Source organism: Corapipo altera, unplaced genomic scaffold (genome assembly GCF_003945725.1).
Source record: "Corapipo altera isolate COAL_440 unplaced genomic scaffold, ASM394572v1 0, whole genome shotgun sequence".
Lineage (NCBI taxonomy): Eukaryota > Metazoa > Chordata > Aves > Passeriformes > Pipridae > Corapipo > Corapipo altera.
The window spans coordinates 86937898-86964893 of record NW_020884872.1 but is presented as its reverse complement, the minus strand read 5'-3'; the positions used below and the strand labels follow the sequence as shown (position 1 = coordinate 86964893).

The 26996-nt window shown below is 39.4% G+C and overlaps 1 protein-coding gene across 9 annotated transcripts in view; it reads right to left on the bottom strand.

The window, feature by feature from the left end:
• Positions 1–26996, bottom strand: part of TENM4 (teneurin transmembrane protein 4) — a 599346-nt gene that overhangs the window by 388290 nt on the left and 184060 nt on the right. For all 9 annotated transcript variants that reach the window (XM_027664342.1, XM_027664505.1, XM_027664591.1 and 6 more), the window contains one exon: positions 14728–14823. The gene's annotated coding sequence lies outside the window, so the exon portion shown is untranslated. The remainder of the gene's footprint in view (positions 1–14727; positions 14824–26996) is intronic.

Below are 26996 nucleotides of genomic sequence, written 5' to 3'. Positions count from 1 at the left end.
ATTCAGGAAAAGTTTTTCCCACCTCCTCAGGAAATAAGTTGTTTACTGTAATGTTCTCAGTAGTTCCTGTTCAGACCATCAAAATGTGAGTCCTTCAAATTCTTCAACTCCATGAAATCTTGCCTTCCTCATAGCCCATTCATGGGAAGCAAAGAATGACCTGAACTCCCACAAACTTATCTAGAAGACATGTCTAATTTATGGGGAACCAGACTGATTATTAGTATTGAGCCTCCTGTGAGGTTAAAGAGTAATGCTGAGATAAAGAACAAAAGTACAATCTTTATTCTTCAGTGTAATTGGACATCAAAGATGCACCTGTATTTATTTTGGTTAAAAGATGCATAATCAACATGCCAAAGGTAGATGACAGTCTGCAAATCTGTGTGACACGATAACATCAGACTTCAGTTCAAATAATGAAAAGGGTGCAGATTTTATATCATCATTAAAATGTCTGTGGTATCGCTATCTACACGGGGTTTACAGGTGCAATTCATCTTATCCTAATGTACACATATAAAATACAATAGCTAAAGAGCTCTGCAGAAGGTCTTTCCCCTTCCTTGACAGTAGATAAAGTTCAGGGTGACCAGCCAAAATGTGGATGTCTGCACTGCTGAGAACTAAAACATAAGGCATGGTAAATTCTACTTCTATGAATTGCCAAGGAATTTTTTTTGAAATCTGCATAATTCCTCAGGTCCCAAAACTTTGATGGGTCTTTTAAGTACTCAACAAGCCCACACAAGTTATTCAACATCTAGGAAGATCAACTTGCCAGTATGTTATTAGTTTATTAAGCTGAAAAAAACATAATCAGTTTAACATCTCTGGATAACATGTTCACTGCAATGAATATACAAATGTATGAAATACAAGACTTCAGAACCAAGTTTTATTCCTCCCAGTTTTTAAAGAGCACACTTGGAAAAGCACAGATTTTCATATCATCATATTCTGGTATTTTTACTGCTTTTTATTTGATTTTAGTCTGCTTTTTAAAATAATCTATGCTGAGTTGCATCAATTCTCCGGTCTTTGGATGACAACCCCTAGTAGTCACGGAGCATGAAAGGACAAGTCAACCTTGATCTCACCTTCTTTGTATTTGAAATAGGGCCTTTATCTTAATGTTCTCAAGTTGTGTGTCCTGCTATGATTAATAAACCCATTAGCCATTACTTACTTATAGTTTCTTTTTCAGTCAGTCAATGTGCAACACTCGTCAAGAAGCCCTGAGGTCAATTTTAAATGATTTTCCATATGGTATCCAAGAGACGACATTCCTGCAGTGCTGGCTGTGCAGCTGCACAGAGTAAGGTAGTAGACTTTGTCTTGGGAAAAGCAAAGAACAGTTGGAATCAGTGATCTTAAGGGTCTTTTCCAGCATAAACACTTCTATGGCACTGCCGAGGCAGTGTTCACACCTGCATCGCCTTTAGGCAATGTAAGGTTCAGCTTCATCTCACCCAACCTGGCTGATGTGTCTAGGTAAGAAGATAGTTTGTCCTTGATTTTCTTTCATTAATTGGTGCAGACAGAATGAAGTTCCTGAGGGTGGTTTCCTCATTAAGACCTATGAATCTCCTCTGGAGGTGACTATATCTGGAAGAAACCCAGGGGATGGAGGAAATGGAATTAATCTCACAAGACAGCTGCCCCTTGCTAGTTTTCTAGACTTCCCTAATGTATAGAAAATAAAAAGTTACACTTTTGTGTTCAATTTAGCCATCCTGTTTTATATGTTCACTGAAGGTGAGAGCAAAAAGACATTTAAAATGCCTTTTTCTTTAAGAAGTTTAAGAGACACTTAGGGGCTTTTTAGCACGGATGAATACTGCCTGCAGTAGTGATAAGCAGGGTGATCCCAGGCTCATCTATTTGTTATTTAACTGTATTCTGAGAATGGAAATTCATTGTTTTTTATAATCAGAAAGGTGTTATTGAAATTCTATAAAAATGGTTATAAAAATTCTATGGAAAAAAAAAAAGAAGCACAGGTTAGTTTAGCTGGAAGAGACTACTTGGCATTGCTCTCTAATGCATTAAATCTCTACTTCTGAACTCATCCCTTTTCCTCTTGTTTAGTTCCCAAGGTATATGCAGCTGGTCTGAGAAAGCAGACACCACCCTCCATGCAAGGGATGACAATCCTTCATCACTTCCACCTTTCCACCCTGACAACTGCTGATCATGAAGGGAGCAACACAGAAAGAAACTGCCTTTACTATGTTTTTCTTTTTTTTTTTTTTAACATCAGTAAAAAATAAAGCCCTCCACCTGCTATTGTGCAGCTGAGTTTCTAATCTCTGGTGCCAGCACTGCTGCTGGGAGCCGACCCTCAAGTGAGAGGAAGCGGGTTCAGGCACGCACGGGGGAGGGCGGCTGTGCTGATGTGATGTGACACACACATCTCTACAGCATCAGTAAGATACCCCCAGCTGTTAATTGCTGGGCAAAATTCATTATTTCCTCCATGGGCAGAATCTCTGGATTGCATTCAGCATGCTGGTGTAGAAACCAACATCAAAATTATTTCACTTGATTTTCCTATGGAAATTCATGGTCAGAGACTTTCATTTTTGTTTTTAATGATCAACCATAAGGAGGTGGTAATTAATCCCAAGGGACAACTCCACATATCATTGTTGGCTCCAGCTATTGGTAGGACTGATAAAGGAAACAGAATATGATCCTGTCCCACAGGCTCTGGAGCCAGTGATAATCTGATAATGAGTGCTACTTATTAGCTGCTTTTTCATGTATTCTCTTTGATTTAGAGTCCAGACCCTAAATACCAATTTGTTCACATTATCAACAAAACAGTTTGCAAGGCCTTTTGGAGACCAAGCAGGCAAATGCTTCCAGACTCCTCTGCAGTTCTTATTTTTCTGGTCAGAACTCATTTGTCTGCAGCAAATTTGTGTGACAAGCCTGAGAAAAGTCACCTTACGTGCAAAGCCAGGCATTAAACGGACAGACAGTGCTGCGCATTCACCACGTTTTGATGATTACCAGAGGCCTCTGCTCTCCTGACAATTAAACCTGAAGTATTGTGACAGCTGGCATGGGAAAAGGAGGGAGGGATGGTAGGAGCTGAACATTTGGGTCTCAAAAGTGAAGGTAAAGAGCAAGAACCGTAGGCTTAGATCATTTTACAGCTGAAAGCAGTGAGTTAGGTGCTTAACTTCAGACATCAGCTGGAAAATGACCTCACTTTTCTTATCTGTAAAATAAGTCTAATTCTATTTGTCTTCCTCCAGGAGAGCACGATGCATTTGGGTTGCTAATGGTTTTGGATGCTCCAGGCTTCTTAGGAAATATGAACTACTCGAGATCAGTGATGGAACTGTGATAAGCATAGGTTCACCCTGCAGTATACAATATGCGTTTCATCCATACAGGATGCTAATGCCAGTTTAGAATGGAAAAGCAAGTCCTGAACAGATATTTTTCTGAATTAGCAAAGACTAGAAGGGTGTAGTGGAGTTTGAAAGAATTTCAAATGAGGAATCAAACTAGACTTTATTGGGCTTGGTTATAAAAGTCCCCAGGAATCTTTAAAGGGAATGAAAGTGTGGAGGCAGTCCCTTGACTTGGTTATACATTTGTTCATTATTTACGTAATATTCTGACCTACCTAAAGCTTTCATTTGCACATGTAGTTCTTGATTAAAAGATTGACTTTCTTTCATGTGTGTTGTGCAGCACTCCCAATGCAGGTCCCTTTTAATAATCGGTGCAACCATATATGATGAACAAGGTATCAGGAGGGACTCAAGAGGATCTCTTAACACATCTATTTGTAAAGCGCTCTCAAGCGGTTTAAACAGTTATGGATGACAACAGATGTTTCTGATTCTAGGATATGCCCCAGGATGGTGACGCCCCAGGATAGTGAAGCCAAGTCTAGCCCAGAAGAAGTTTTGGAGATGGATAAAGTTTTTGGCTAGGATAGAGATAAATTTCTTCACAGTAGCTGGCACAGTGCTATGCTTGTCTTCCCAAGTAAGCATTATATATGGCAGAGCCTTGACTTTTCAGGGATGGCCAAACATCTGCAACCTGATGGAAGTAGTGAATGGATTTCTTATTTTGCTTTGCTTGTGCACCTGGCTTTTGATTTGCCTGTTAAATTGTCTTTATCCAAACTCATGAACTTTTGCAGTTTCACCTTTTCAGTTCTCTCCTCCATCTCATCTGGGAGGAGTGATCCAACAGTTGTGCAAGTATTAGCTGCCTACCAGGGCTAAACCACAAAAATGGGTTAATTTTGGAAATGCCATGATTTAAAATAACAGTACTTTCAGTGATGAAAAACCATTAGGACACACAACTTTGTCTTACAGTCAGGTACATAGTCACTGAGAAAGTGGAGGGATTTTAGTCCTTTCATCCAGTAAGTATAACCCGTGACACCTGCCATCTAATGTCCTTACAAGTATCTACCTACAAACCTGTTCCCATTATTGGTTACTAAAATATACCTTCCTTCGGGTTCTTATTACATGTATATGCACGTACATATCTGCTGAGAGTAGTTCAGAGTAATGTAGAGTAATTTCAGTTGGAGAGAACCTTTGGATTCCTTCTAGTTCAACATCCTGCTCATGGCAGGGCCAAGTCTGAAGTAGAATCTAATTAGGGAATTAGATCAAGTGGCTCAGGGCCCTGATCAAATCAGTTCTTAGTATCTTCAAGGATGGAGTTTCCTCCTGTGCCAAGGTTTGACTAAACTCATTGTGAACATTTTTTTCCAAATATTTAAACAAAATTTCCTTCTTGTAAGATAGACCAGAACAAATCCTAGGATGTTTCAATTTCTTTCTTTAAAGGGCTTCTTCTATGACACTGTGAGAGCAAAAATCTCTCTCAGGCCACACTCCCCACTTGCAAAATAGAAATAACATTCCTTAACAGACATCCTTTTCTGTCCATTTCCTCTACAGAGAACAAAAGTATTTGGGGATGGGCAGTCTAGCATTTAGTGCAAAGGGTCTCTAATATAACTCACACTACCAGATAATTCCATAACAAAATGCTAAGTGATCACAATAAGAAATATATGACAGAAGTGTCCTTAGACGCTTTGGTTTCCAAGAAACTTGGCTACTGCAAACTTTAAGAAATATTAAAGTACATTTAAATCCACAAAGATGATACTCAGTTACAGTTTTGAGAGAAGGTTATAGGTATACTTTTAGTAAAATCTAGTTTCCATATCAGAAAAAAGCCCCTCAGAAATCACTCCTATCTCCACACTGATATAATTTCAAAAATGCCACACATGAAGCACTCCTACATCATTAGTACTGGTGTGCAGTGTTGATTTTCATGTTGCAAATTTGACTGAAAACAGGAGTTTATCAGTGAAATGCTGAAATAGTCTTGAATATGGTGAAGTAAATGAGTATAATTGCTGATGGGTTCTTTTTATTATCAAGGAGTCTTGATTATAGCTTCATAGACTTAAATTATGGCAAATCTAGGACAAGATCAATTTAGTAGCTAAGCAAATATTTATATGAAGTTGGAGATAGGCATATATTGATCTGCTTATAAGGAGCATAATTCTGTCTGCAAAATGCATTGGCATTGAACAGGACTCTTTCTCCTATGTGCTTCCTCAACAGCAAGGAGCTGCAAGTCATGAGGAAAAATGAAAACACAGTTTGGGAAGCCAGAGGGCTCATCCCGGTCAAACGCGGCTCCAAATCTAAGCCAGTGGTTAGGACCGCCCTTTAGATGGAGAATGGCTAATGCCAAAGTATGCATTGTAGATAAATTGATAACCAGTTCATGTAGTAAGTTATAAATTCTGCTTGAAGGAAAAGAAAGGATTCTGAGGGTCTATTTGTCAAATTCGCAATTGTCCAGGGCAGACCATCAGCTGCAAAATCACGAGTCTCCCAGCATTCATAAGAGGTCACCTTGATATAAAGTAGAAGAGTGTTCCTGACTTGTGGGATGAAGAAGGACCCCTATGAAATGGTGACCAACCCCACCAAAGGCTGCTTTTGTTGGAGGGAAAGGCGAGTGTGGGGGCAGGGCAGAGAAAAGGCCAGATTACCTTTTGTTGCATTTGACAGTTGAAAAGGCCCTGGTGAATAATTACCCTTAAAACTAACAAACAAATAGAAAGAAAAAAAATGCCTAAAAAGAGAAGAAAAAACCTCTTGACCCTTCCCCATACATAACAGCTCCCTTTGAAATGAAAACAAAATAAAAATAACTTGTAGGTGAAAAAAATAACTTAGTTTGACTTTCCTTTCTGCTTTGGGTAAGTGTACAGACACACTCACATTTATATGTATACATACATACATATATATATATATATATATATACACAATTGGAAGGTCTCCACTGTCACAGTCATCTTCAACTTTGCTAGGCTTGATCCATTCAGCAGCAAAACGTATGCAAAATGCAATAAAAAATCAAGGGAAACTACAGCAGCAAAAAGTGCACCCTTGATTGAAGACCCCATTGTTTTAGCCACAAAAGAACCATTCCTGGTGAGCAGCAGTTGTCATCTGTTTTGCGTACTCTTTATTTTGCTCTTAATTGGCATTATATGGAAACTTATCTAGAAGGCCATGGGAACCAAAAGGCATCCCTTGCCCCCTCCTGAACAAGCAGAACCAAATTAAAGCACAATTATCTCTCTTTTGCTATTAGCATCCTCCACTAACAGAGAGACACAGATAGGAGAAGCATTGGTGGTCTGAGAGCAGTCACCTTTTCTTATGAAAATTTTTGTAAAGGTCATAAAGAAAATAAAGGAGGCAAAAGTGGTCCAGGCTTTGGTGACCTGAAGGGCAGTGGGTTTTTAAAATATTTGATCTGGATTTCTGGGTGATTTTCTAAATACCTTTATTTTCACCAGGGAGTAACTGACCTAAGATTCAAAATGCACTCATAGCGTTTGGATGCAAGCCTGGAAAAATAAAGGAGATGACCAAAGAAGAAGAGGAAAAATAGACACAGGTGTCTTCCCAGAAAGTCCAAACTGTCTCATAAAGCTATGAAATTGATAATTCCACTACGGTTCCTCTGGTACAACTATGGGAAAACATCTCACAAGAAACCAAAAGACCCTTTTTCTAACTGGAGCCCAGAGTCAACTCTTAAATCCATATTCTGCTGCTAAATATTGCAGAGCTATAGCCTACACAGGAATTCCTGCAACCCTGACATCCACATGGGTGGTCAGCACTCCAAGATGATTATGACTTGAAGAGGGTTCCAATGACATCATTCCTGGGGTTTTTGATACAATGTTTGAGGTGTCCTTGGAGAAGGAACACCCACCACTGATCTCAGTTACAAATACGCCTGGCTATGAGAGACTTCAAAGATAGCTCTGCATACCTTCCGTATCAGAAGCCCTCCCCAAGTTAGCAAACATTTGCACTACCACTCATCCTGTCTCATCAGCAGATACTAATAATATGCATGTGTCAGGAAACGTCATGCATTTTATCACTTCAGCAAGTCATGCCATCACAAAGCAGTACGTGTCCCACTTGATTCCTTCCATTTTCCCCTGGGCTGATAAGTACAGGCTTTAAAAAACTGAGCTGCCTTCTTTTTTCTTTTTGCTTTATTTCTTTGGGATATTCCACTGCTTTATTTTCAACATGTGAAAGGTGCAGTTTACATATAAAGAAGAATCCAGTGCGTCAAGGTGAAAAGCAGAATATTCCTCTTAAGTGCTTGTCTCCTGCCCCAAGGTTTTGTCAGAAAATCTCAATTTTTAAGAGGTTCAGTTTTACAGTCATTGCATAGGCTTGCAAATTGATTTAATTTCCAAATCAAGTTAACAGAATAATGCCTGAGAGGATGGTTTTTAGGATGCCATCAGCTCTTTGACCCCTAGAGCAGGTCTCCTGCTTTCTTCCCTGGAGAGCTCAATGCTGCAGCTACACAGTTCTTCTGCCCAAAGAGAAAACCATGTCAGTGCACATGTGTTGTTTGCTTTTGTCATGGCACCCATGCTTTTTGATTTTACCACAGTTGGCCAGTGCAATGGGAGGGAGAGAGACAGTGTCCCCTCTCTAAGAGCCAATGGAACAGATGTGGCTGCTGCAGACTGTTTACATAAGCAGAGAAAACAGTTCTGCCAATGGATTTATTCCCAGTTCTGTTGGAGCTTCTGCTAGTTGGGTAAGTGTTCTAACAGATCACCAACAATTGGTAAGGAATTGGTTAAAGATATCAGAAGATCAAAGAAAAGGGAACAATGTGGAAATTATGCCATTGCATTTAACTACAAAAATACAAAAATTTCCCCTGTGCCCTCCCATCATGTAATACCCAGAGGCTGCTCTGAGAGCAGTGGAGCAGGATGAACAAATCCCTGTCTTCCAGCGCCAAGATGAAACCTGCAGGGAGACAGCTGCAGTGGAAAGGATTGAAATTAATGTCAAGCAATAGATGAGATTTTGGTGGAGATTTTGATGAGATTTATTGCTGCAAATGTTTCCCCTGGCAAATGTCACACCATTAAAATGCAACACCCCCCCCAACAGAATCAAGAAAATAAAGAGAAACTCAAAAACACTGTCTAGATAAATGACAGCTTGAAACTCAGTCCTCAGACAATCAGGGTCGTGGATGGTCTCCTTTGTAAGGGTGTAAGAGAAGTGCTAAAAAGTTCTTTCACCTCATCAAGGCCTTCACCTATGACTCCAGAGCACATGTTTTATGGATAGCAAGGATATTTTGCCAGCATCCTTTGGGGTGTGCCTGAGTCTAACTGGGAACAGCCCTTGGAACAAATTCTTTAGCTGAGCACTGCCCAGAACAGCTGCATTACTTTTACACACAGTCTAATACAGGTGAATCAAGATCCTGTAAAAGTAAACAGCATATTCTGCATTTACCTGTTGAAGCTCCTTCGGGAGCCTCTCGTGCTCTGTTCTTAATGGGACAGTCAGAAGAATTACTCCTTAGTGCCTGGTAATTACACTTAAAAGTGCCAGTTCCCTGGCACAGACAGCAAAAAGTGAGGATTGCAGGTGAATTGCGTGTTTGCCTCAAACAGGGCAGCAACTCTGCATGAGGCTGGCCAACCTAATTTTTATTTTCCCCAAAGAACTGGATGCTCTGTAGGTCTGAGTGCAAGCTTTAGGCATGCACTCGCCTCCCCCTCCCCACAAGTACCTTGTATTTAGCAATCCTCCACTTCAGGGGCACATAAGCCTTACCAAATTGATGATTGTCTATAATTGTCACTGGTAACACTATGCTCTTATTACAAAATGGAGACGGGGAAGAATCTCACCCATTGAAGTATATTTTAAATTGTCTTCCATATTTAAGCCTGTCCTTCATGTTAGGGCTTAATAGGACTCCTCACAGGAACTAAACACATGCTGGAGAGTTTTGCAGCAGCAGTACTCAAGGGTGCTTTCATGCACCAGGTGAAGACAGATCTTATAACTCACTTTCATTTATTTTTCCATACTTCTGTGTTTTGGGTTACCCTGTTGCATGAGAAATGAATGCCCCTATTCACCTTCTTGTTTATTGTGCCTGATGATATGCAGGGCTCCTTAACCCCAGTGAGAAAGCATACAAAATACAAACTTCCCCAGGAGCACAGTTGAGGATAGAGTCAGACACAGTTGCAAAATTAGCATTAAAATGAGATAAAAAACCTCAGTATTTTTAATGCAGAAACATTTTATGCTCTCCAGTAAAATGGAAACTATGCTAATGTGCCCCAATGCAAACTTTGCTCCCTTTTTCCACTGTCACCCCACCCTATAAGTCAATGTCTAATTAGAACCTGTAAACTAAAACAAGTCTAGCTTTGGATATCCAGAGCATTTGAAAGCTTTACTGTGAAAAAAATGAGTTTACTTCAACCAACACAAACGAGCAAAAGCATCTTCCAGTACCTAAAGGCGTTATTGGAGAGGGACTTTTGACAAGGGCATGGAGGGTCAGGACAAGGGGGAATGTCTTCAAACTGACAGAGGGCAGGTTTAGATTAGGTATTAGGAAGAAATTGTTCACTATGAGGTGGTGAGGCACTGGTGCAGATAGCCCAGAGAATATGTGGCTCCTCCATCTCTGGAAGTGTTCAAGGCCAGGTTAGATGGGGCTTTGAGCCACTTGGTCTAGTGGAAAGTGTCCCTGCCCATGGCAGTGGGGTTGGAACTCGATGATCTTTAAGGTCCTTTCCAACCCAAATCATTCTGTGATTCTATGATTTTATGAACAAACTGGGATGAAAATCCCTGGATGCATGGTTCCCACTGGAGCCCATAGTGAAGTCAGCTTTCTGTACCACGGCTGTGGGTGACTAACCAGGGCTTGCACACAGTTCCCAGGGGTGGCACATGGCACTGCAGGCTGTGCTGCTCAGTCAGAGCCGCAAAGTAAGGAGCGCTGAGGAGCTTTGGCCATGGTACAGTGGGGTTCAAACCTGCTTGAGGACAATGCACCTGGATGGATCAGCCTGTTCCTGGGAGTGGGTGGTGTGGGCAAATGGTATTTCACTGTGCAGGCTCTGGGTTAAGCCTATGTCAATAACGCTCTCCAAATAGCAAGTAGTTTTCAGCAGGAAGATGCTATGATATTTTGGTGTATTTGTTAAACCTACAAGGAGATGAGCAATAAGTATCCCTAGGGGAAGATTTTTCTGTGATATATCACATCTGCAGCTAAGGACAGTTCCACTGCTATGAAGTTATCTCTTCTTCCAAACAGTGTAATGATGGGATCTTTGTTATTACATTGCTGTTGTGTATCAATTCTTTGGAGGGTGTGAGATCACACCTCCTGCATGTCACAACAGGAGGAACAAAACCTGGGCTGAAAATAGATTTCTTCAGCAAAGCAAAAGAAAAACAAAATCTGATGTGTCCAAGAAATACATTGCAATTCATTCCCAATTCTAAACAGGGACAAAACGACTGACAGACAATGTACAAACAGTTCTCGTAATAAACTTCTGAGTTCATTGATTTCCACTGATTTCCACACCCACCCCCTTCTCCACTGCACGTTCCACAACCAAGTTGCTAATTACAACCTTCCTATTGTTTTCTAGTTCCTCATCTGTCAAATAATGGGAGGGGAAAGGATTATGGAAACTGATGCACTTGACAGCAAAAATAAATAAGCAAATGAATACATAAATAAATAAATAATGCATCTACTAGTCTCCAACACAAGTCTATTCCATTCTTCCTCCAGCATCTTGAGCCAAACTTCAAGGGTTGTTCAAGAAAAATTATGATCTGGCACCTCAGAAAATAAGAAATAATTATCAATTAATGCTTAATTAACACTGCATGACATTGAATAAACAGAACCTTTAAAAGGATGTCTCTCTGTATTGTGGGTTGAAACAAGATGCCTGTGGGAAGAATGAGCAGCTCCAGAGTATTATATAACATCTCTATAGTTATAGTACCTGGAGGCTTTAAGTGTATCAAGAGCCTGACCTGTTAGATACTGTATAAATATACAGTTGATAAAGATGCTTATCTTGGATTTGTAGTGTAAACAAGAAGATATACCACATAGTTCCTGTGACAGGTTGATCAAGACTAAGAAGACAGGGGACTAAAAAATTTGAAAAGACATACACATTATCTAGCACTTTCTAATTAGCTGGGAAAGGGGAACTTTTTTACAAAAACTTATACCAAAACCTTATTCATATAAAGTGCTTGCACAAGTCCCCAGTATAGAAGAGTTGCCTTATGGTGTTTAAAAGGAAAATAGAAAAGAAGAAAGCGCACAGCAGAATTGCGTGACAGCCAGAAACAACAGCCAGCATTTTCAAGTTGGACAACCAAATTCCAGTTAGCTAATGCTCCCTTTCCTCACCTGAGTAAGAATAGTCTGGTCATCAATGAGCCACAGTTTCCATTGAGAGCTGCAAGCAGACAGTAACTCCTAAAATCATCTTGTTTCCTGATCCATGTTGGCTGCTCCAAATAAAGATGTCTGAAAAGCACCCTAAGAAATACTCTACATCCCCTGAGGCATGTTACTCCTTTTAATGACACAATAAATAACAGCCTCCCCTTATTTGTACTGTCATATTCATCTTCTGTGCGCACTGAAGAGTGCCATGAAGTTGATCAAAAGGTTGTAGCACCTCTCTTTTGAAGACTAGCTGAGAAAGTTGGGGTTGCTCAACCTGGAAAAGAAAAGGCTCCAGGGAGACCTTATAGCCCCTTCCAGTACCTAAAGGGGCTACAGGAAGGCTGGAGATGGACTTTTGACAAGGTGATGGAACAAGTGGAAATGGGGGAATGGCTTTAAATTGACAGAGGTCAGATTTAAATTGGATATTAGGAAGAACTTCTTTCCTTCAAGGGTGGTGGGGCACTGGTACAAGTTGCCCAGAGATGTGTCTCCTCCATCCATGGAAGTGTTCCAGGCCAAGCTGGATGAAGCCCTGAGTCACCTGGTCTAGTAGAAGGTGTCCCTACCCATGTCAGTTGGGTTGGAACTAGAGGATCTTTAAGGTCCTTTCTAACCCAAAACATTCTATAGTTCTAATACTCAGCAGATAGCACTGGACCAGCCAACATGGCATACCTGGGAAGCAGCTGTGGACTGGCCCTTGAGGTCGAAATGTGGTTGCCTCACACCTGGCATGACTGACTCCACTGTCCAGTTGGATGTAACTGGGGAAAAGATCTGTGGTTCCACAACAAATAATTGATTTGGGGTCTATTATTGACTCCTTGAACTTTTGTCACTACTCAGATCTGCTGGCAGCAAAAGGGTTATCAAACGCATCAAAGTTGTGAAAAACTGAATAGCATTTTTTAATGAAAAATTCTTAATTTTATGTTGACAAGTAAGAATTCACCTTCAGTAAAAAGCCATCTCGATATGTCCAGTGAAATTCCCATCTATTAATAAGGAGAGGTTGTCATGTGCAGCAACTCTCAGCAATTTGGGAAGTTTTATTTCAGAGATTTCCTCTCCTATTCCTCACTCCATTCGGTTTCCTTTAGGCTGTCACCTCATAATACTGTTACCACTTACCATGTAACCTTGACTTTGAAAGCACTTCTTTTTCTGACAATTTTTCACCTCTCCTTTTCCTTTTTCTTTTTCTTTGATAAGCAGTCTTCAAGTGAGATCTTTCTCAGGCTTCAACTTCTTGAACCCTTTCTTACAGACACAACATTTCAGCTTACACCATCCCTAATACTTTCGTGCCCACAGCAGTGGGGTTGAAACTAGATGATCTTTATGGTCCCTTCTAACCCAACTCTTTCTATGATTCTATGATTATGCAAAAAAGCAATTTAATTCCTTATAGGAGTAAGTGGTTTATAGGATATAACTTCCAGGCAGAGTTATCATGCTTTGGGAACTGCCTCTTCTTATTTATACCAATACCTGTGTAGTGCTGGTGATTAAAGCATTGGTGTTCACTAATCACTTCCATTCTACCTTGAAAGTACACATAAGTCTTCATCAACTTAATTTAAATATTACTTTATATTCATGGCTTTGAGTTTTAGAACTCCCCCTACCATACCAGTAGTTTAAACATTAATAGGAATTTCTTTCTCTCTATTCATCACTCCTGTCAAGACTTTCCAAGCTGAGATCCAGGGAAAGGCCCTTAAAGATCATCCCTCAACAACCTTCTCTAGGAAAGCCTGCTTTGATTAGAAAGGTGACTAGACAATCTCCAGTGGTTCCTGCCAACCTCAAATATTCAGTGATTCTTTAATTTGTGGTTCTGCTTCTCTGCTGTTTCCTAGTCATTTTCTGTGTGCTGAACAGTCCTAGAACAGTCCTAGAGTTGTTTTCCTTCCATTTTAGGAGTCCCAGCAATGATCTCCAAGCAACCTTCCTTCTTGATCACTGTGGACAATTCCACCATCCTGTCACGTGTGTACCCTTGGTAGCATCTTCAGCTCATACTCCTTTCTCAGATGCCACTTTCCAGTTATATTGAAGCTACATACATATTCTAAGTATGTTCTGTGTATCCTACTTACAATAATGCCTTTCCTCTCTCTCTACCCGTCTAGGTAAATCTCCTTTCTCAGACCTTATCACTGAACATCTTAATTGCTGCAGAATCCCTGTCTCTCATTTACGTCACAGATGTAAATTTGCCCTGATGATATTCCCTGGATACAAAGGCCATTTTTCCAGATATAGCATTGATTTCCCTTCCCCATTTCTATAAAAACTAGGCTGTCTGTATGCAATCAACCCATCCATAGTCCATGTGCTGGATTTTCAAATGAGTGTTTTTGTATTTTCTTCCATGCTGCACTCTCTAAAATCTATCAAATAACCTTCTAGTCCCTTCCTTTCTAAAAAGCTCTGATAAGTGTTAGACTACAGATGTGCTATTAACATCTCCTGTCGTACTGAGCAGCACTTTCTTATTACATTCATGTGTCTCCATCTTTCTGTCACTATCCATACCTTCTTGATTTCTACTAAGATGTAAGTCATTTCAAGCAGAGAACAATTGTGTTTCTAGAGTGCCTGGCACAGTAAAATTGAATTCTTGGCTGGGACTGTGATGCAAATTATCATTGTTAGATAACAAAAATAGACATAGGTCAGTAATAGACATGTTCTAGAGAAATTCGAGAAATTCCTCATGACTCCACTTAAGAAATGTGCTCAAGAAATATTACAACTATCATAATTTGATTTTAAACAACAAAACATAATTAAAGCATCCCAGGTACTGGAATTAGTACTCACTTTTTGTATTTGCCCTCTTAGAAATATCTAGGAACAATCCATCAAATACTTCTTGTAGGATATTGTTTTAACCAAGATGTGTTATTCTCAATCTACCTGTAAAAACACATAGACATAAAAAAAATCAGTGCTTTGTTCAGTGATTTTTAACTTATTTCCTATATAAAAATTAATTAAAACCAACAACTGCACAGTTAGACAGGGTAAATAAAATAGTAATCTATATACATGAGGTTCCTGCTGTAATATCATATCAGCAATACTAGGGTATGCTTAGTTATCCCATGGAAGTAAATGCATCTGCCAAATATAAACTAAGGTTTTCTGTACAGCACTCAGAATTAAATAGCTGTCCTTGACCAACTGTGCAAACATCCATCCCTTTGCCAAAAGAGAAATTTACTAATTTCCCTACTGTAGTTTAAGGGTTTCAAGTTAACATGGCAATTGTTCCTTTCCTGTTCTGTGATTTTGCAGGCCTCAGAAGATGAATGTATTTTTATTTTATTTATGTGGTTATCCCAAATATCTCCTTTCTTAAATCTTCCCCCTTTGTAAGAGTGAAATGGCCAAGATCTTACACAAAAGCTTCTTGCTGTTTCAACTCACATCAGTAAATTATGTCATATCTGAGTTGCTTGTGGCATTGAAGAGCCACAGTTTAAAAGTAATGATGCATATGTGACTAACCTGTCACACCACAAGCAGCAGTTTCAAAGAAAGTGTAGAATAGCATCTCTTCTCTTATGACTCTCATTAGTTGGTTATTCTCAAGCCCCTTCTCTTAGCTCCTTTCCTTGTCTCAGGTAGACAAAGTCCCATAGGGATTGGAAAGGTGGAGAAGAGACTGCAGCAAGAGAGTGTGTGTAGTTTCATTGAAAGCCACATTTACCAGAGCCAGCAGCTTTACCAGGGCACTCGTTTCATTTGATATGTTTCTATTTTACATTCCTCTGTTGCACAGGAAAAAAAATAAAATTCGAAGCCTGAAAGATGTGGTTACTGTTATAGAGGTGGGCCTCCACGTCCTTCCTTGGCACCCTGTTTCTGCATATATGGTCCAAAATTACATTGACCCTTCATTCTTGCCAATTGTAAATTAATTTTGAATCCAAGCTGTCCATTGAAAAGGTGCTTTAAATAGGTGCTCTGCTTCATTGCCCTTTACTCCATGGTCCACATCCTTTGGCTTCCTCCCGTTATTCTGCTTCTTGAAGAACCCTCCTTGCTGCTGATTGTGTTCTCTTACAGATTATTTCTCTTCCACATGCATTTTTCAAACTGCATCTCATTTTGTCATTTCCTGCCCAAGGTTTCTAATCTCTCTATCTTCACTGATTTATGCAGTGCTTCCCAATTTGGATCATTTGTGATTTTAATTAACATGTACTCTTTTCCTGTCTTTTGCTAATGAATGAAGATATTTAAAGAAGACTGGACTCAAGACTGCTCCCTGATGTTCCCCCACTAGAAAACTCACGCAATTCAACACATTTTCATTTATTATCTCAATTTGCTAATGGCCCTGTGGATGGTTTCTAATCAACATCACAGGGTCCTTATCTAAGCCAATCTGAATTAATTTGTGAGTCTTCTCTCTTGCTGATGTTCACTCCAATGAGAGGGAAAACAAAAGCAGAAGAGGCCATCGCTTACCAGAATGCATTTCTAGGGGATCTGAAAATGCGGAGGAGGAGGAGGTGAGAACAAATTATTCATTCTCCTCTCTCAGAAGGCAGGTACACTTTGAGTCCTCCTTCACCATAATATCTATATTTCTCCTGATTTTCAATATATGTATTTTTAAACTTCTTGACAAGATAGGGAAGTGATATTATTCCCACCTTGAAAAGTAAGTTCCAGTACAGAGAGAATAAGAGAATAAGATCTACTCTACTCCTTTAACATTCATGGTTAGAAATTGAGAGTTTACAGTTGCTTTTGCATTTACACCTGTCTTCTGAAAGGTACTGTGACATGCCTGCCTGTGTATCTCTGGGATGAAACATCAAATGCACCATCAAAGTGACTTCATCTCTTCTTAAACAAACAACAAAAAAACCCCAAAACGCCAAACCAAACCAAAGCAACCCCCTATGTTTATATGTCAGTATATACATACATACATATATATATCATGACCTGAGTGCCGTTTTGAAAGAATGGGTCCAAATAACGTCAAGTGATTCCAGAAGAAGTGAGAATCAGGTACTCAGAACACATACCTGCTTAATCCAGACCACAGGATATAGAATAAGACATATAGTGGTATCTGTTGGATCTGATCCTGAAAGTTATATGGGCACCTCCTTCTCATGTAGCTTGTTGTTGAGAAATTTCTGAAGACCTAGACTGCTTTCCTTGATCCTTGATATTTGTATTGTTTTTCAACCCAGATCTGCAAAGTCTGAAATGTGTTCCCCACTTAAGGACTTTTCTACTTTCTTATCAAGAGGATAATAATGTCTTGTGGTGGACATCTAACCTCCAGTCACTGCCCAATGTTCCCCAAAAAGTGGGGTCTCACCCTGACCACATGCACAACCTCCTCCACTGTCACCTAAACAGTCTTAATGTGGTAGTTACATTTCTTTAGGATGGAGATAAAAAGTACATTTCTGCTACAGAGAGAAGGATTTGGAAAAGTATTCATAGTACGGACATATCAATATGGGTTATTTATTTTCTGAAGAATTAATTTATGTTTCTGAATGAGATCTGAAATATTCTTAGAAACTTCATGTTTATGTGGTTTTTAATAAAAGCCATCAGGATTTCTTTAAAAATTGCCATTATCCCCTCTTCCCTCCCACCCCCCTCACCAATCAAAACTCAAACAAAAAAACCCAAACCAAATTAAACTAAAAACAACCAAAAAAAAAGAAAAAAGAAGGAAAGAAAAATAATGATTTAGGAAAAAGACCAAATATTTTCAGAAGCATCAGCAGTCATAAAGAAACTAATCCCAAGCTAAGAAATGATCTAAGGGAGAGCATAGGGAGGTAACAACATGAAGAAGACAATTTAGAAAATATTTGCAGGAGGAAAATTTATAAATACTCATTGTATCTTTAAATACACGATCAAATTAATATGTATTCTTGCTTCTACCTTTCTCATTAATATATTTAGTGCAAAAAGATATGCAGGACAAATGTTTGTCACCAATATTATCCTCATATTAGGAAATAATTACACAGTTTTTTCACTTTAAACTTTTAAATGTGGCCCAGTTGGAAATGAATTGCCTTTGACTTGCTAAAAATAAGCATAAGAAACTTAATCTAAGTCCATCATCAGTGCAATTTATACTACACATAACTTTGGTGAGGTGTAATTAGCAGTGCATCACAATAATTTATTATTGGTTTAAAAAGTCTGAAAAATCAGGACCTTACAGCAAAATGGGAAAATGGGAAGCTGTATGCCAGGCGTATTATTCTGGTTTATATTAATTCAGTTATTTTACCTTTGGTGCACATTCTTCCATCCATACAATGAGAATGCTCCACTGAGAAGGATGCTGAATATTGAACCTTTGGCTCAATATAAAATACGAACTCTGAGGCATAGCTGCAATAATACTTCCATTTGCATTATTATGATTAACATTCCTCTGAATAGGAAACATCCAGTAATATTAGTTGCAGAAATAGTGAGATTCCAATTGTTATAAATCACTGTGCAGTGTAAAGTAGTCTCCAAAAACAGTATAGAAAAACTCCTCTTTTTTTGTGTTTTTTTTGGAGTTCATTTCGACCTCATTTTCATCAGGCTTTCTCATTTGTGTCTGTTGACAAGACAGTAATTATGCTTTTCTCTTGATTAACACATTCTGTTCAGTAAGGTCCCAAACAGCTTTCACATGAAAGGTTGAATCCAAGAGAACATGGTTTTTCTCATTAAAGATTTAGCATTCACCCACAGTTAATTTATCATACAGATACTTCCTGTCTCATAGGAAGGAGGGTGGCCTTGAAGCTTGATCTGATCAGAAGTTTTCTCCATAGCAATTGAAATGAATGCCTTTTCAATGATGATTATCAAATTTATTTAATAAGCGAAAATACAGAGGGGAAACGGTACACAATTTCTCTACTTTTAAAGTACAGATCAAGTGGAGATTTTGCCTTATTTGAAACAATGTCATCACTAATCTACACAATCTTATTGAAACTTTAACTATATATCTATATCTTTGTATCAAGTAAACATTTCCTCCTTCACTATTGTTTCTTTCCTTCACACTGTTAGCAAAACTCAATATTCATTGATTAATCAAAGCAAGCAACCCTGACATTTGGTGCATCAGCTTTCATTCTTAACAGGCATATGATACAATGATTTATTTTGATGTATTACATTGTACCCTAAAGAGCATCCAAAAATAAAAATGCTTTCATTATAAGTATTGTGAAAACAAGGCATCTGCATCAGGGACCACACACAAGGAGAGAGCAATTTCTCTGCCACCTGTGCTATTTAATCCAGACTTTTGATGGTTGGATTGCTTTGGAGTTTGCTTGCTCGGGGGTTTTCCAGATATATTATTTCCAAATGTATCATATATTCAAAAAGCAACTGAGACGTTTAAGCGGTGTTCAGTGCTGGAAATAGTTTAGCTTTTCCTGGCTAGCATGCTGCTTTGGTCCATCCTTCATTAACCCACAGTAGGTGAGATGCCCCTGAATTACTGTGGTACCAGCTGAATTGCTGATAACAGTGGCCACTTTGCAAGAAAACACCCCTCCTGAGATGGCAATTAGTGCCAACCTCAAAGGCACAAGAAATGGTAGTGGATGGCCTGGCTGCCTGGCTGCCAGTGGGAGGCTGAGGAAAGGTCACGGATATGCCCTCACCAAGGATGTTCATACTGACTACAAATTTCTGGCCAGGAATACTTTAGTGCCCACCTCTGGGCCTGATCAGAGTGTCCTGCAAAAGCAGTTACATATGTTCTGTAGTCTTTTCCAAACCCAAATAATGCTTTTAGCAGACATTTACCATTAAGCACAAGTTTAAGTCTCACTTGGGACAGCAGAGCTTCGATGTGTGCCTGAAGTCAAGTGTTCCCTCAAAGGGCTGAATGGGACAGTCTGAGGAGCTGGAGACACTTATGGCCAGGATTAAATACATACATGCATACATAAACTGGTTGCTGCTGCTTCTGATTGTATCTGTGCAGCACATTTCTCTCCACCTCCTTTTCCATTATCATCCTCTGCTATAAACGATGATTGGGGGTTTGCTGTCTGACATGGTGGCTAGGTGGAGTGAGGTGGGAAGCAGAGACAGCACATGCTGAATGAGCTGAAAAATCATCCTCGCAAATGAAGCCCTGCTCACAGGACAACTTCTCATTATTTTGTTCCCCCATGGAGAACACAAAGGCATGTCTGATATATTTGGAGATCATAGGCATGTTCCAAAAGGCAGCGAATGAAAGCAGAAGAGGGTCTTGTTGGTTTATTTAGAGGCAAAGGACAACTTTCTGTAAGATGGCATATTCCTTTGCAGTCACTGAAGCCAAACCACCACTATAACCATCGCTGTCTACAACTACCTGAAAGGAGGTTTTAACGAGGTGCAAGTTGGTGTCTTCTCCCAGGTAACAAGCAAGAGGACAAGAGGAAACAGCATCAAGTTGCTCCAGGGGAAGTTTAGATTGGATATTAGCAAAAATTTCTTCACAGAAAGAATTATTAGCCACTAGAACAAGCTGCCCAGGGAAGAGGGCAATTTTGACCTTCATCAGCCAGAATGGCTCCCAGTGGAGTCTTTTGCACATCCCAGTCTGTTCCAATTGTGTTGGGACCATTTAACATCATTTTGTCTCTGATGTTTTTCTGGGTTTGTTTGGGGCCTTTTTAGGAATGGTGAGACTGATTTTAAGTGGTTTATAGAGAAGGTTGGAAAAAGGCTACACAGTGGAGACGCATTTTCTCAGTGTCTAATAACTTCAAGTGAAAAATTGCGTTTCTAGGAAATAGTAGCACAAGTAAAGAATGTAGAATGTGTCCTGTTGAGTTTTGGCAGAATTACATTTTAATGTTCATCAAAGAATTGTAGTCACATGCCCTTTGCACACCAAGCTCTTCCTTCCTTCTCGCTTGTTACAAGATCACCAGATATGCTTTGTACCAAAAATTGGTTTTCATGTTCTACTTTTAATTGTGCTGTATTTAAGTCTCATTTGCCTGCATATGCTTCGGTCATCATAGATTTATCTCAACTACCTTTAGACATCTACATCATAGACGTTAAAGAGCTATTAACCTAGACTAACTCAGATGTCTAGTGTTTAGTTGCATGAGTTAACAGTCAATGAGTATCACCCCAAACCATGTTTTCTCAGTGCAAATGAATAACCAGTCCTTCAGCCATTAATTTTAATGTTGCCTTGACGAAAGCTAAGCAGCATTTCAGTTATAACACTGTTCAAAATATTGCAGTTGACCACAATAATAAATCTGGTAAATAACTTATTTTATCAAGCCAGGAGAACTCAAAAATAAAATACCCAGGTTTGGCCAGTTGAAACAAAGAAACAAGGCATTTCCATCAGCCTAAAATTTGCAACACTAAAGGAGTTGCTTCTTTTGTGGAAATTTGATTTGTTGAACTTAGATTTCAGGTGGGTGAAGAAGTTGTACCAAAATGCAATAGCTTCTGTCTCAAAGTGAAATTGGTCCTATACTTGCAGAGTTTAAAATTAACATACCCACATTACATTAGCCTAGTGAGGCACTATAACAGGCTACCCAGAGAAGTAAGGTATTCCCCTTCCCTGGATGTTTTCAAAACCAGGTTGGATGGGGCTCTGAGCAACCTGGTCTAGTGGGTGGCATCCCTGCCCATTGGAGCGGATTGGAACTAGGAATCTTTAAGGTTCCTTCCAGCTTAAAATATTCAATGATTCTATGATTCTATACCCATCTGATCAAGGCTGGCAAAGCAGCTTCCCCCATATGTAAAACATTTCTTTGGATCTTACAGCAAAATTCATTTTGAAATATTCGTAATCCATATCTCAAAATTCAAAGCATTAAAATATGCCTTTTGTGCAATAGTTTCTCCAAAATAAATATTTTCCCAGTCTACTGTGAAAAAAAAAAAAAAAGTCTTCTTTGGTTTCTGGATAATTTTTTTAAGCTACTCCTTCATCTCTGGGAAAAACATATTTTTTCTGTTGAGTTCATTTCATAAGTAAAAAATTTCTCCTGGCCTATTTGAACTGTATATTGTAAAAGAGTTTCTGAGTTTCTGTATTGCTTGGAAAAAGTATCACAGTATGTTTCCCAGTTCATAACAGATGTTTCTATATTTGTTGCTCCATTGTTGTCCTGTGCTTCAGGTCTTTCAGCACAGCCTTGACCAACAATGAAACATAATCTGACCATCAATACACTTTTCGTTAAAGCTCTAAATGGAAGTAATAATCTTTCCTTTTACCCAATGCTGATCTATAACCCTTCCACAGCTTTGAAATGAAGGGTAATTTTTTTGGCCCTATTTTTTTGCCATTGGGCAGCTAAGCTGACATTGAGAAGTTTAGAGGAGCACAGCTATTGAGCACAAGGATGGAAAATGCAACCTTAATAAAGGCTGGCAATTGTGGACTAAGCTATATGGACCCCATGTTTCTTGCAGACTATGAACACTCCTGCATCTCACCTTACAGATCCAGTCTGGTAATTTTGTAAGTTATTTGCACATCTGAACTTTGACATACCCTGGCCTGGAAATGCTGAGGAGAACGGAGACTTCCTTGCAATGTTTTTAACCTACTTGCCACAGATAGCACATTCTCCATAAAAACTCCACTGTATTTGCAAATTTCTTAAGAGTAGAATAAAAAATGCCAGACACCAATGATTAAGAAGATGACAAAGCAAAAGCTTCCAGTATAATCATTGTCTAATTACAGGTATGTGAAATGGACATTAAATAATCTTTTAACACATTTTTAAAAGCTGTTTTCTTAGACATTAAAATATTATGTAGCTGCTGCAGTGGACCAACAGGTAGATAGGGCTAGATAGTTCTGCACTGCTTGGGGGCCTTAAATGTGTTGCTGAACCGACTCATTAATTTGTAATTGATTTCCTGGTGTAAATCCACTGATTGTTGCATTAGTGAGAAAAGTACTAAGAGGACAGAGGGCAAGGACACTATTCCTAAATCTCAGTGCTTCTGTGTTGGGAGGATGTGCTCCTCACCATTGTCTCCTCACTTCCTGGGGGTATAACACTGATGAGCAGGGTGTTGAGAAAAGGGTACACTCAAGGTGGATCACGTAGGAACTTCTTATTCCATCTACTGTTCCTCTGCCACTGCCTCTGCCCCCAGTTCAATGAGATCACACCCCAAGACATAACAGGTCCAAAGAGGTATGGGCAGTGGTTCACTTGGGTCTAACCAAGGGTGCTTCTGACCCTGAGAGATGTCACCACCTACCTGAGGCCTCTTCTGGGCTGGCAGTTCTAACACAATACTTAAGAAAGGCCTGCACCTTTCCAAATTAGCAAAAAAAAGGCCAGATTGGATGTCTAGATCATCCCAAATGAATTATCCCTTTAACCCATCAGAGAATACAATCATAACTGTATTCTATTGCCTCAACCCACAACATGCTACATCTACCCTGTTGCTGCATGCATAGTATCCTGTCCTTCTGGCCCTCATGTTGAAGCAAATGTAGGCATGCTGTGATGTCCTTTCTGGAAACCATGGAAGAATTTGCCTCCTACATTTAGGCAGGGTATTGAAATTTAACAAGCCTCCCCACTGTGAAGGAACAATCAAGGGTAGAGTTATGAAAAAGTTTTCATTTGTGATGAGAGGTCTGTGGCCTCTGAATGCCCTTCTCTCTCTCCTTTGCCTATTCTGGAATCCAGGGGTGAATAATTTAGATACTTCTGGAAAGTCCCAAGAATGAGGTGGTATTAAGAAAGGTCAAAGCATACATTTTGTTTCTGTGGCCGGACATAAACACACAAAAATGTATCTACATATATATACATAAACATATACATATGCATGTAGTGAAATTTGCTGTTATCAAAAGAACTACAAGTAGCATATGACGGCTGAACAGCTGGAGGTAGATTGGTATATTGTACTGTACTGTAATGACAGCACAGGATTATTTAATTTCTTCACATAGTCAAAATGTCTCCTTCTCAACTGGAAAGACTGGGGTGAGTGAGCTGCCATTGCCTTTTCCTGGGTACGTATGAAGATACTTTTATAAGGAAGATGTTATGGATCAGTATTTTTCTTAATTTCTCTTAGAATAAATAAAAAATGGGCATTCAGGTATTAACTACACAGAAGAACTCAAATCCCTCAATAATTACCATGAAATGCAAAAATTCCATTCAGTTCCTATCTCTGCTAGAAACAACTTCTGTGTCATGGGAAAAGCCTCATCACTAACCCTTGCTTCAGGCCTTCTTTCTACTCAGTCCCTTAATAAAACAGGAACACGCCCTCTGTCACGTGTTGGGATGGCAAGAAGGAACCTGTTTAATGAGATGCCATAACAGCCTCTCTACCCGACTTGTCACAAGCATATTTACAGCTGTGCTTGTATCACAAATAGTTCACTGAATTCAGGAATAGTTCAATGAATGATTTTTTATAACCAGACTTATTATCCTATACTCCCTGCCCAGTTAATAACTTGTATAAAAATAATTTGTTTAAATAAATATATTTATATTATATATAAATATAAATGTTTCCGTTTTCATAGAAAATTTGCAATTCTCTGATGGCAATAGCCCCTCTATCCAGGCTTCCTCTCAGAACAATATGTTTTACAAATGGCATTACGGTTTGACTTTGAGCTACTCTTCCTCATTTAATTACCAAGGAAGGTGTGAAGCTAATGTTATAATATTGAGGAAATTGATGGGATCTTTCCCTGCACAATACAGGTTGAATAAAAGCAAAGAATCCTCATGCATCCCCCATGCTCAGCTTCCGGCACTCTGTCCCTCCTGATGCTGCGTAGTATAGATTGGCATTTTATTTCTTATCAACAGATCTCCATAATTCTGTGAATGAGAATGACATTCCTTCAGACCTGGTTTTGTAAAGAAAACCTATATCCATAGGAGCAATTAGTCCCCTGCTGTGAGTTTAGACACGCCAGCTATACTGCAGCTGCTGTCTGTTGCCAGCACTAAATTTTCCTTAGTAGTGGATCAACGTGTTTAAACACTTTGATCTTCTTTATCTCAGCGAGGAGATTTGAAAGCCTCCTGGTTGAATAAGTTTTCTTTTGGGTGAAACTCCATCTCATTCACCATTTCAGTGCTGACCTGTAACATTTGTGCTTTATTTACTGGAGAGGCATCGCCTTTTGAAATGGCTTCTCACATCCCCTGAGAAAGACTTTTTATTTTCATTTCCCCCCCAACACCAAGCTTAAGTAATGGTACTTCAAACAGCAGATAAGAGGCACAAAGAGGACTCAGTCTTTTACGCAGCAGTTCAGAATCATATTAATCTCCATCACACACTGTCTGATTTTCTTTTTAATCTCCCGCGGCACAGTGTGCACCAAAGACAGCTGAGAACTTGCTATTTCGGCTGCCTTATTACTCTTATGCTACGAGAGCTTAAGTACTGTTTGGAATAGATGAGCACAAATGAACTGAAGTGAGAGACCAGGCACATCAGATGTGGGTACAGCAAAGAAGATGATGGGAGACAAGAATTAAGAGTTGAGTTGAGTCTTACCTGTTTTCTCACTTCTCAAGGAATGACAAGTGAGCCCTTACTGATGTGAAAGTGCTGAGCAGGGGAAAGTATGGTGTGACTCTGAGGCTTATTCCTACAACCACTTCTGAATTCCTGAATTTCCTATCCAAACTAACTCTCTACCCCTTTGCCCATCATGGGGTTTTTATAGCTGTAAATGGAAAATCCAACTCAAACCTCATTAATGAAATTACTTATCTGAGCTTTGGACTATAGATTGGTCTAACCCCAAACTGACTAAATTTGCTCTCATATGAATTTTTACCTCCTCTGATAAAGCGGTAACAATTTACATTGCTTGTAAAGCAGATGGAAAGAGGCTAAGGAGAGACCTTATTTCAGCCTTTCAGTACTTAAAGGGGGCTTATAAGAAAGATGGGGACAGTTTAGTAAGACCTGTAGTTATAGGACAAGGGGTAATGGATCTAAACTAAAAGAGTGTACATTTAGAGTAGATAGAAAGAAACGAGCATGGTGAAACACTGGCACAGGTTGCCCACATAGGTGGTGGATGCACCATCCCTGGAAATGTTCAAGGTCAGGCTGACAGGGCTCTGACCAACCTGATCTAGTGGAAGGTGTCCCTGCCCATGGCAGGGGGGTTGAACTAGATGACCTTTAAAGGTCCCTTCCAACACAAACCATTCTGTGATTCAATGATTCTAGAAAGAGCCCAGAGGGTTTAACTGATATTAAAATTTTCTGGATGTTAGGACCATATTAACAGGGCTGCACTCTTATCAAAATACTTGCTCAGAAATGCAGACAATGCCTTTTCCCTCACCCCAGTATTTGGTTCTGGCCATGACACAGAAATCTAGAATAAACAGCATAATTAGTGACTTTTTTTCACAAGGGTTTGCTCCCTAGGCATGATTTTAATACCACAGACAATCAGAAGAGTTGGTGGATGGACAGATAACTGAGTCAAAACTTAGGTGAATTTTATTTCTGCTGCAGTTTGAGTGCTCCCACCCTGCACCAGCTGGTTTTATTACGCAGGTGGATGGAATGTGTTCTGCTCCATTTCCAAGGGAGCCACACAAGACTAGCATAAATCAGTCAGCAAGTACCTTGAACCGCATATATTAGGAATGTAAGTGAGAGGAATTCCAAAATGAAGCATGTTTAGACAAAGAGGCAATTATAGCATGGAGAGGAAAGGAGTGTAAAAATTTCAGATGTAATCAGGGACAGAGCACAGTAGCTGAAGGAGGTGGAAAGTCTAATTCTTTATTTATATAGCCTCATAAATGGGGTGATTTTAATCCCCTGCATATGATATAGTAATATATATTAGAAGCAAATATCACAGACTGATTCCCAAAGAGGATTTAGGAGACTGGTCTTATAATATCCACACAGTTCAGTGAGCCAGATTCAGGTCTCATTTACAAAGGGTCTGCCCAGGTGTGCTTTTATAGACATCAATGGAGTTACACAGAATGGAGGCAAACGATACATAAATGTTGTGGGTTTGCACTGCAGAAATAGGAGGG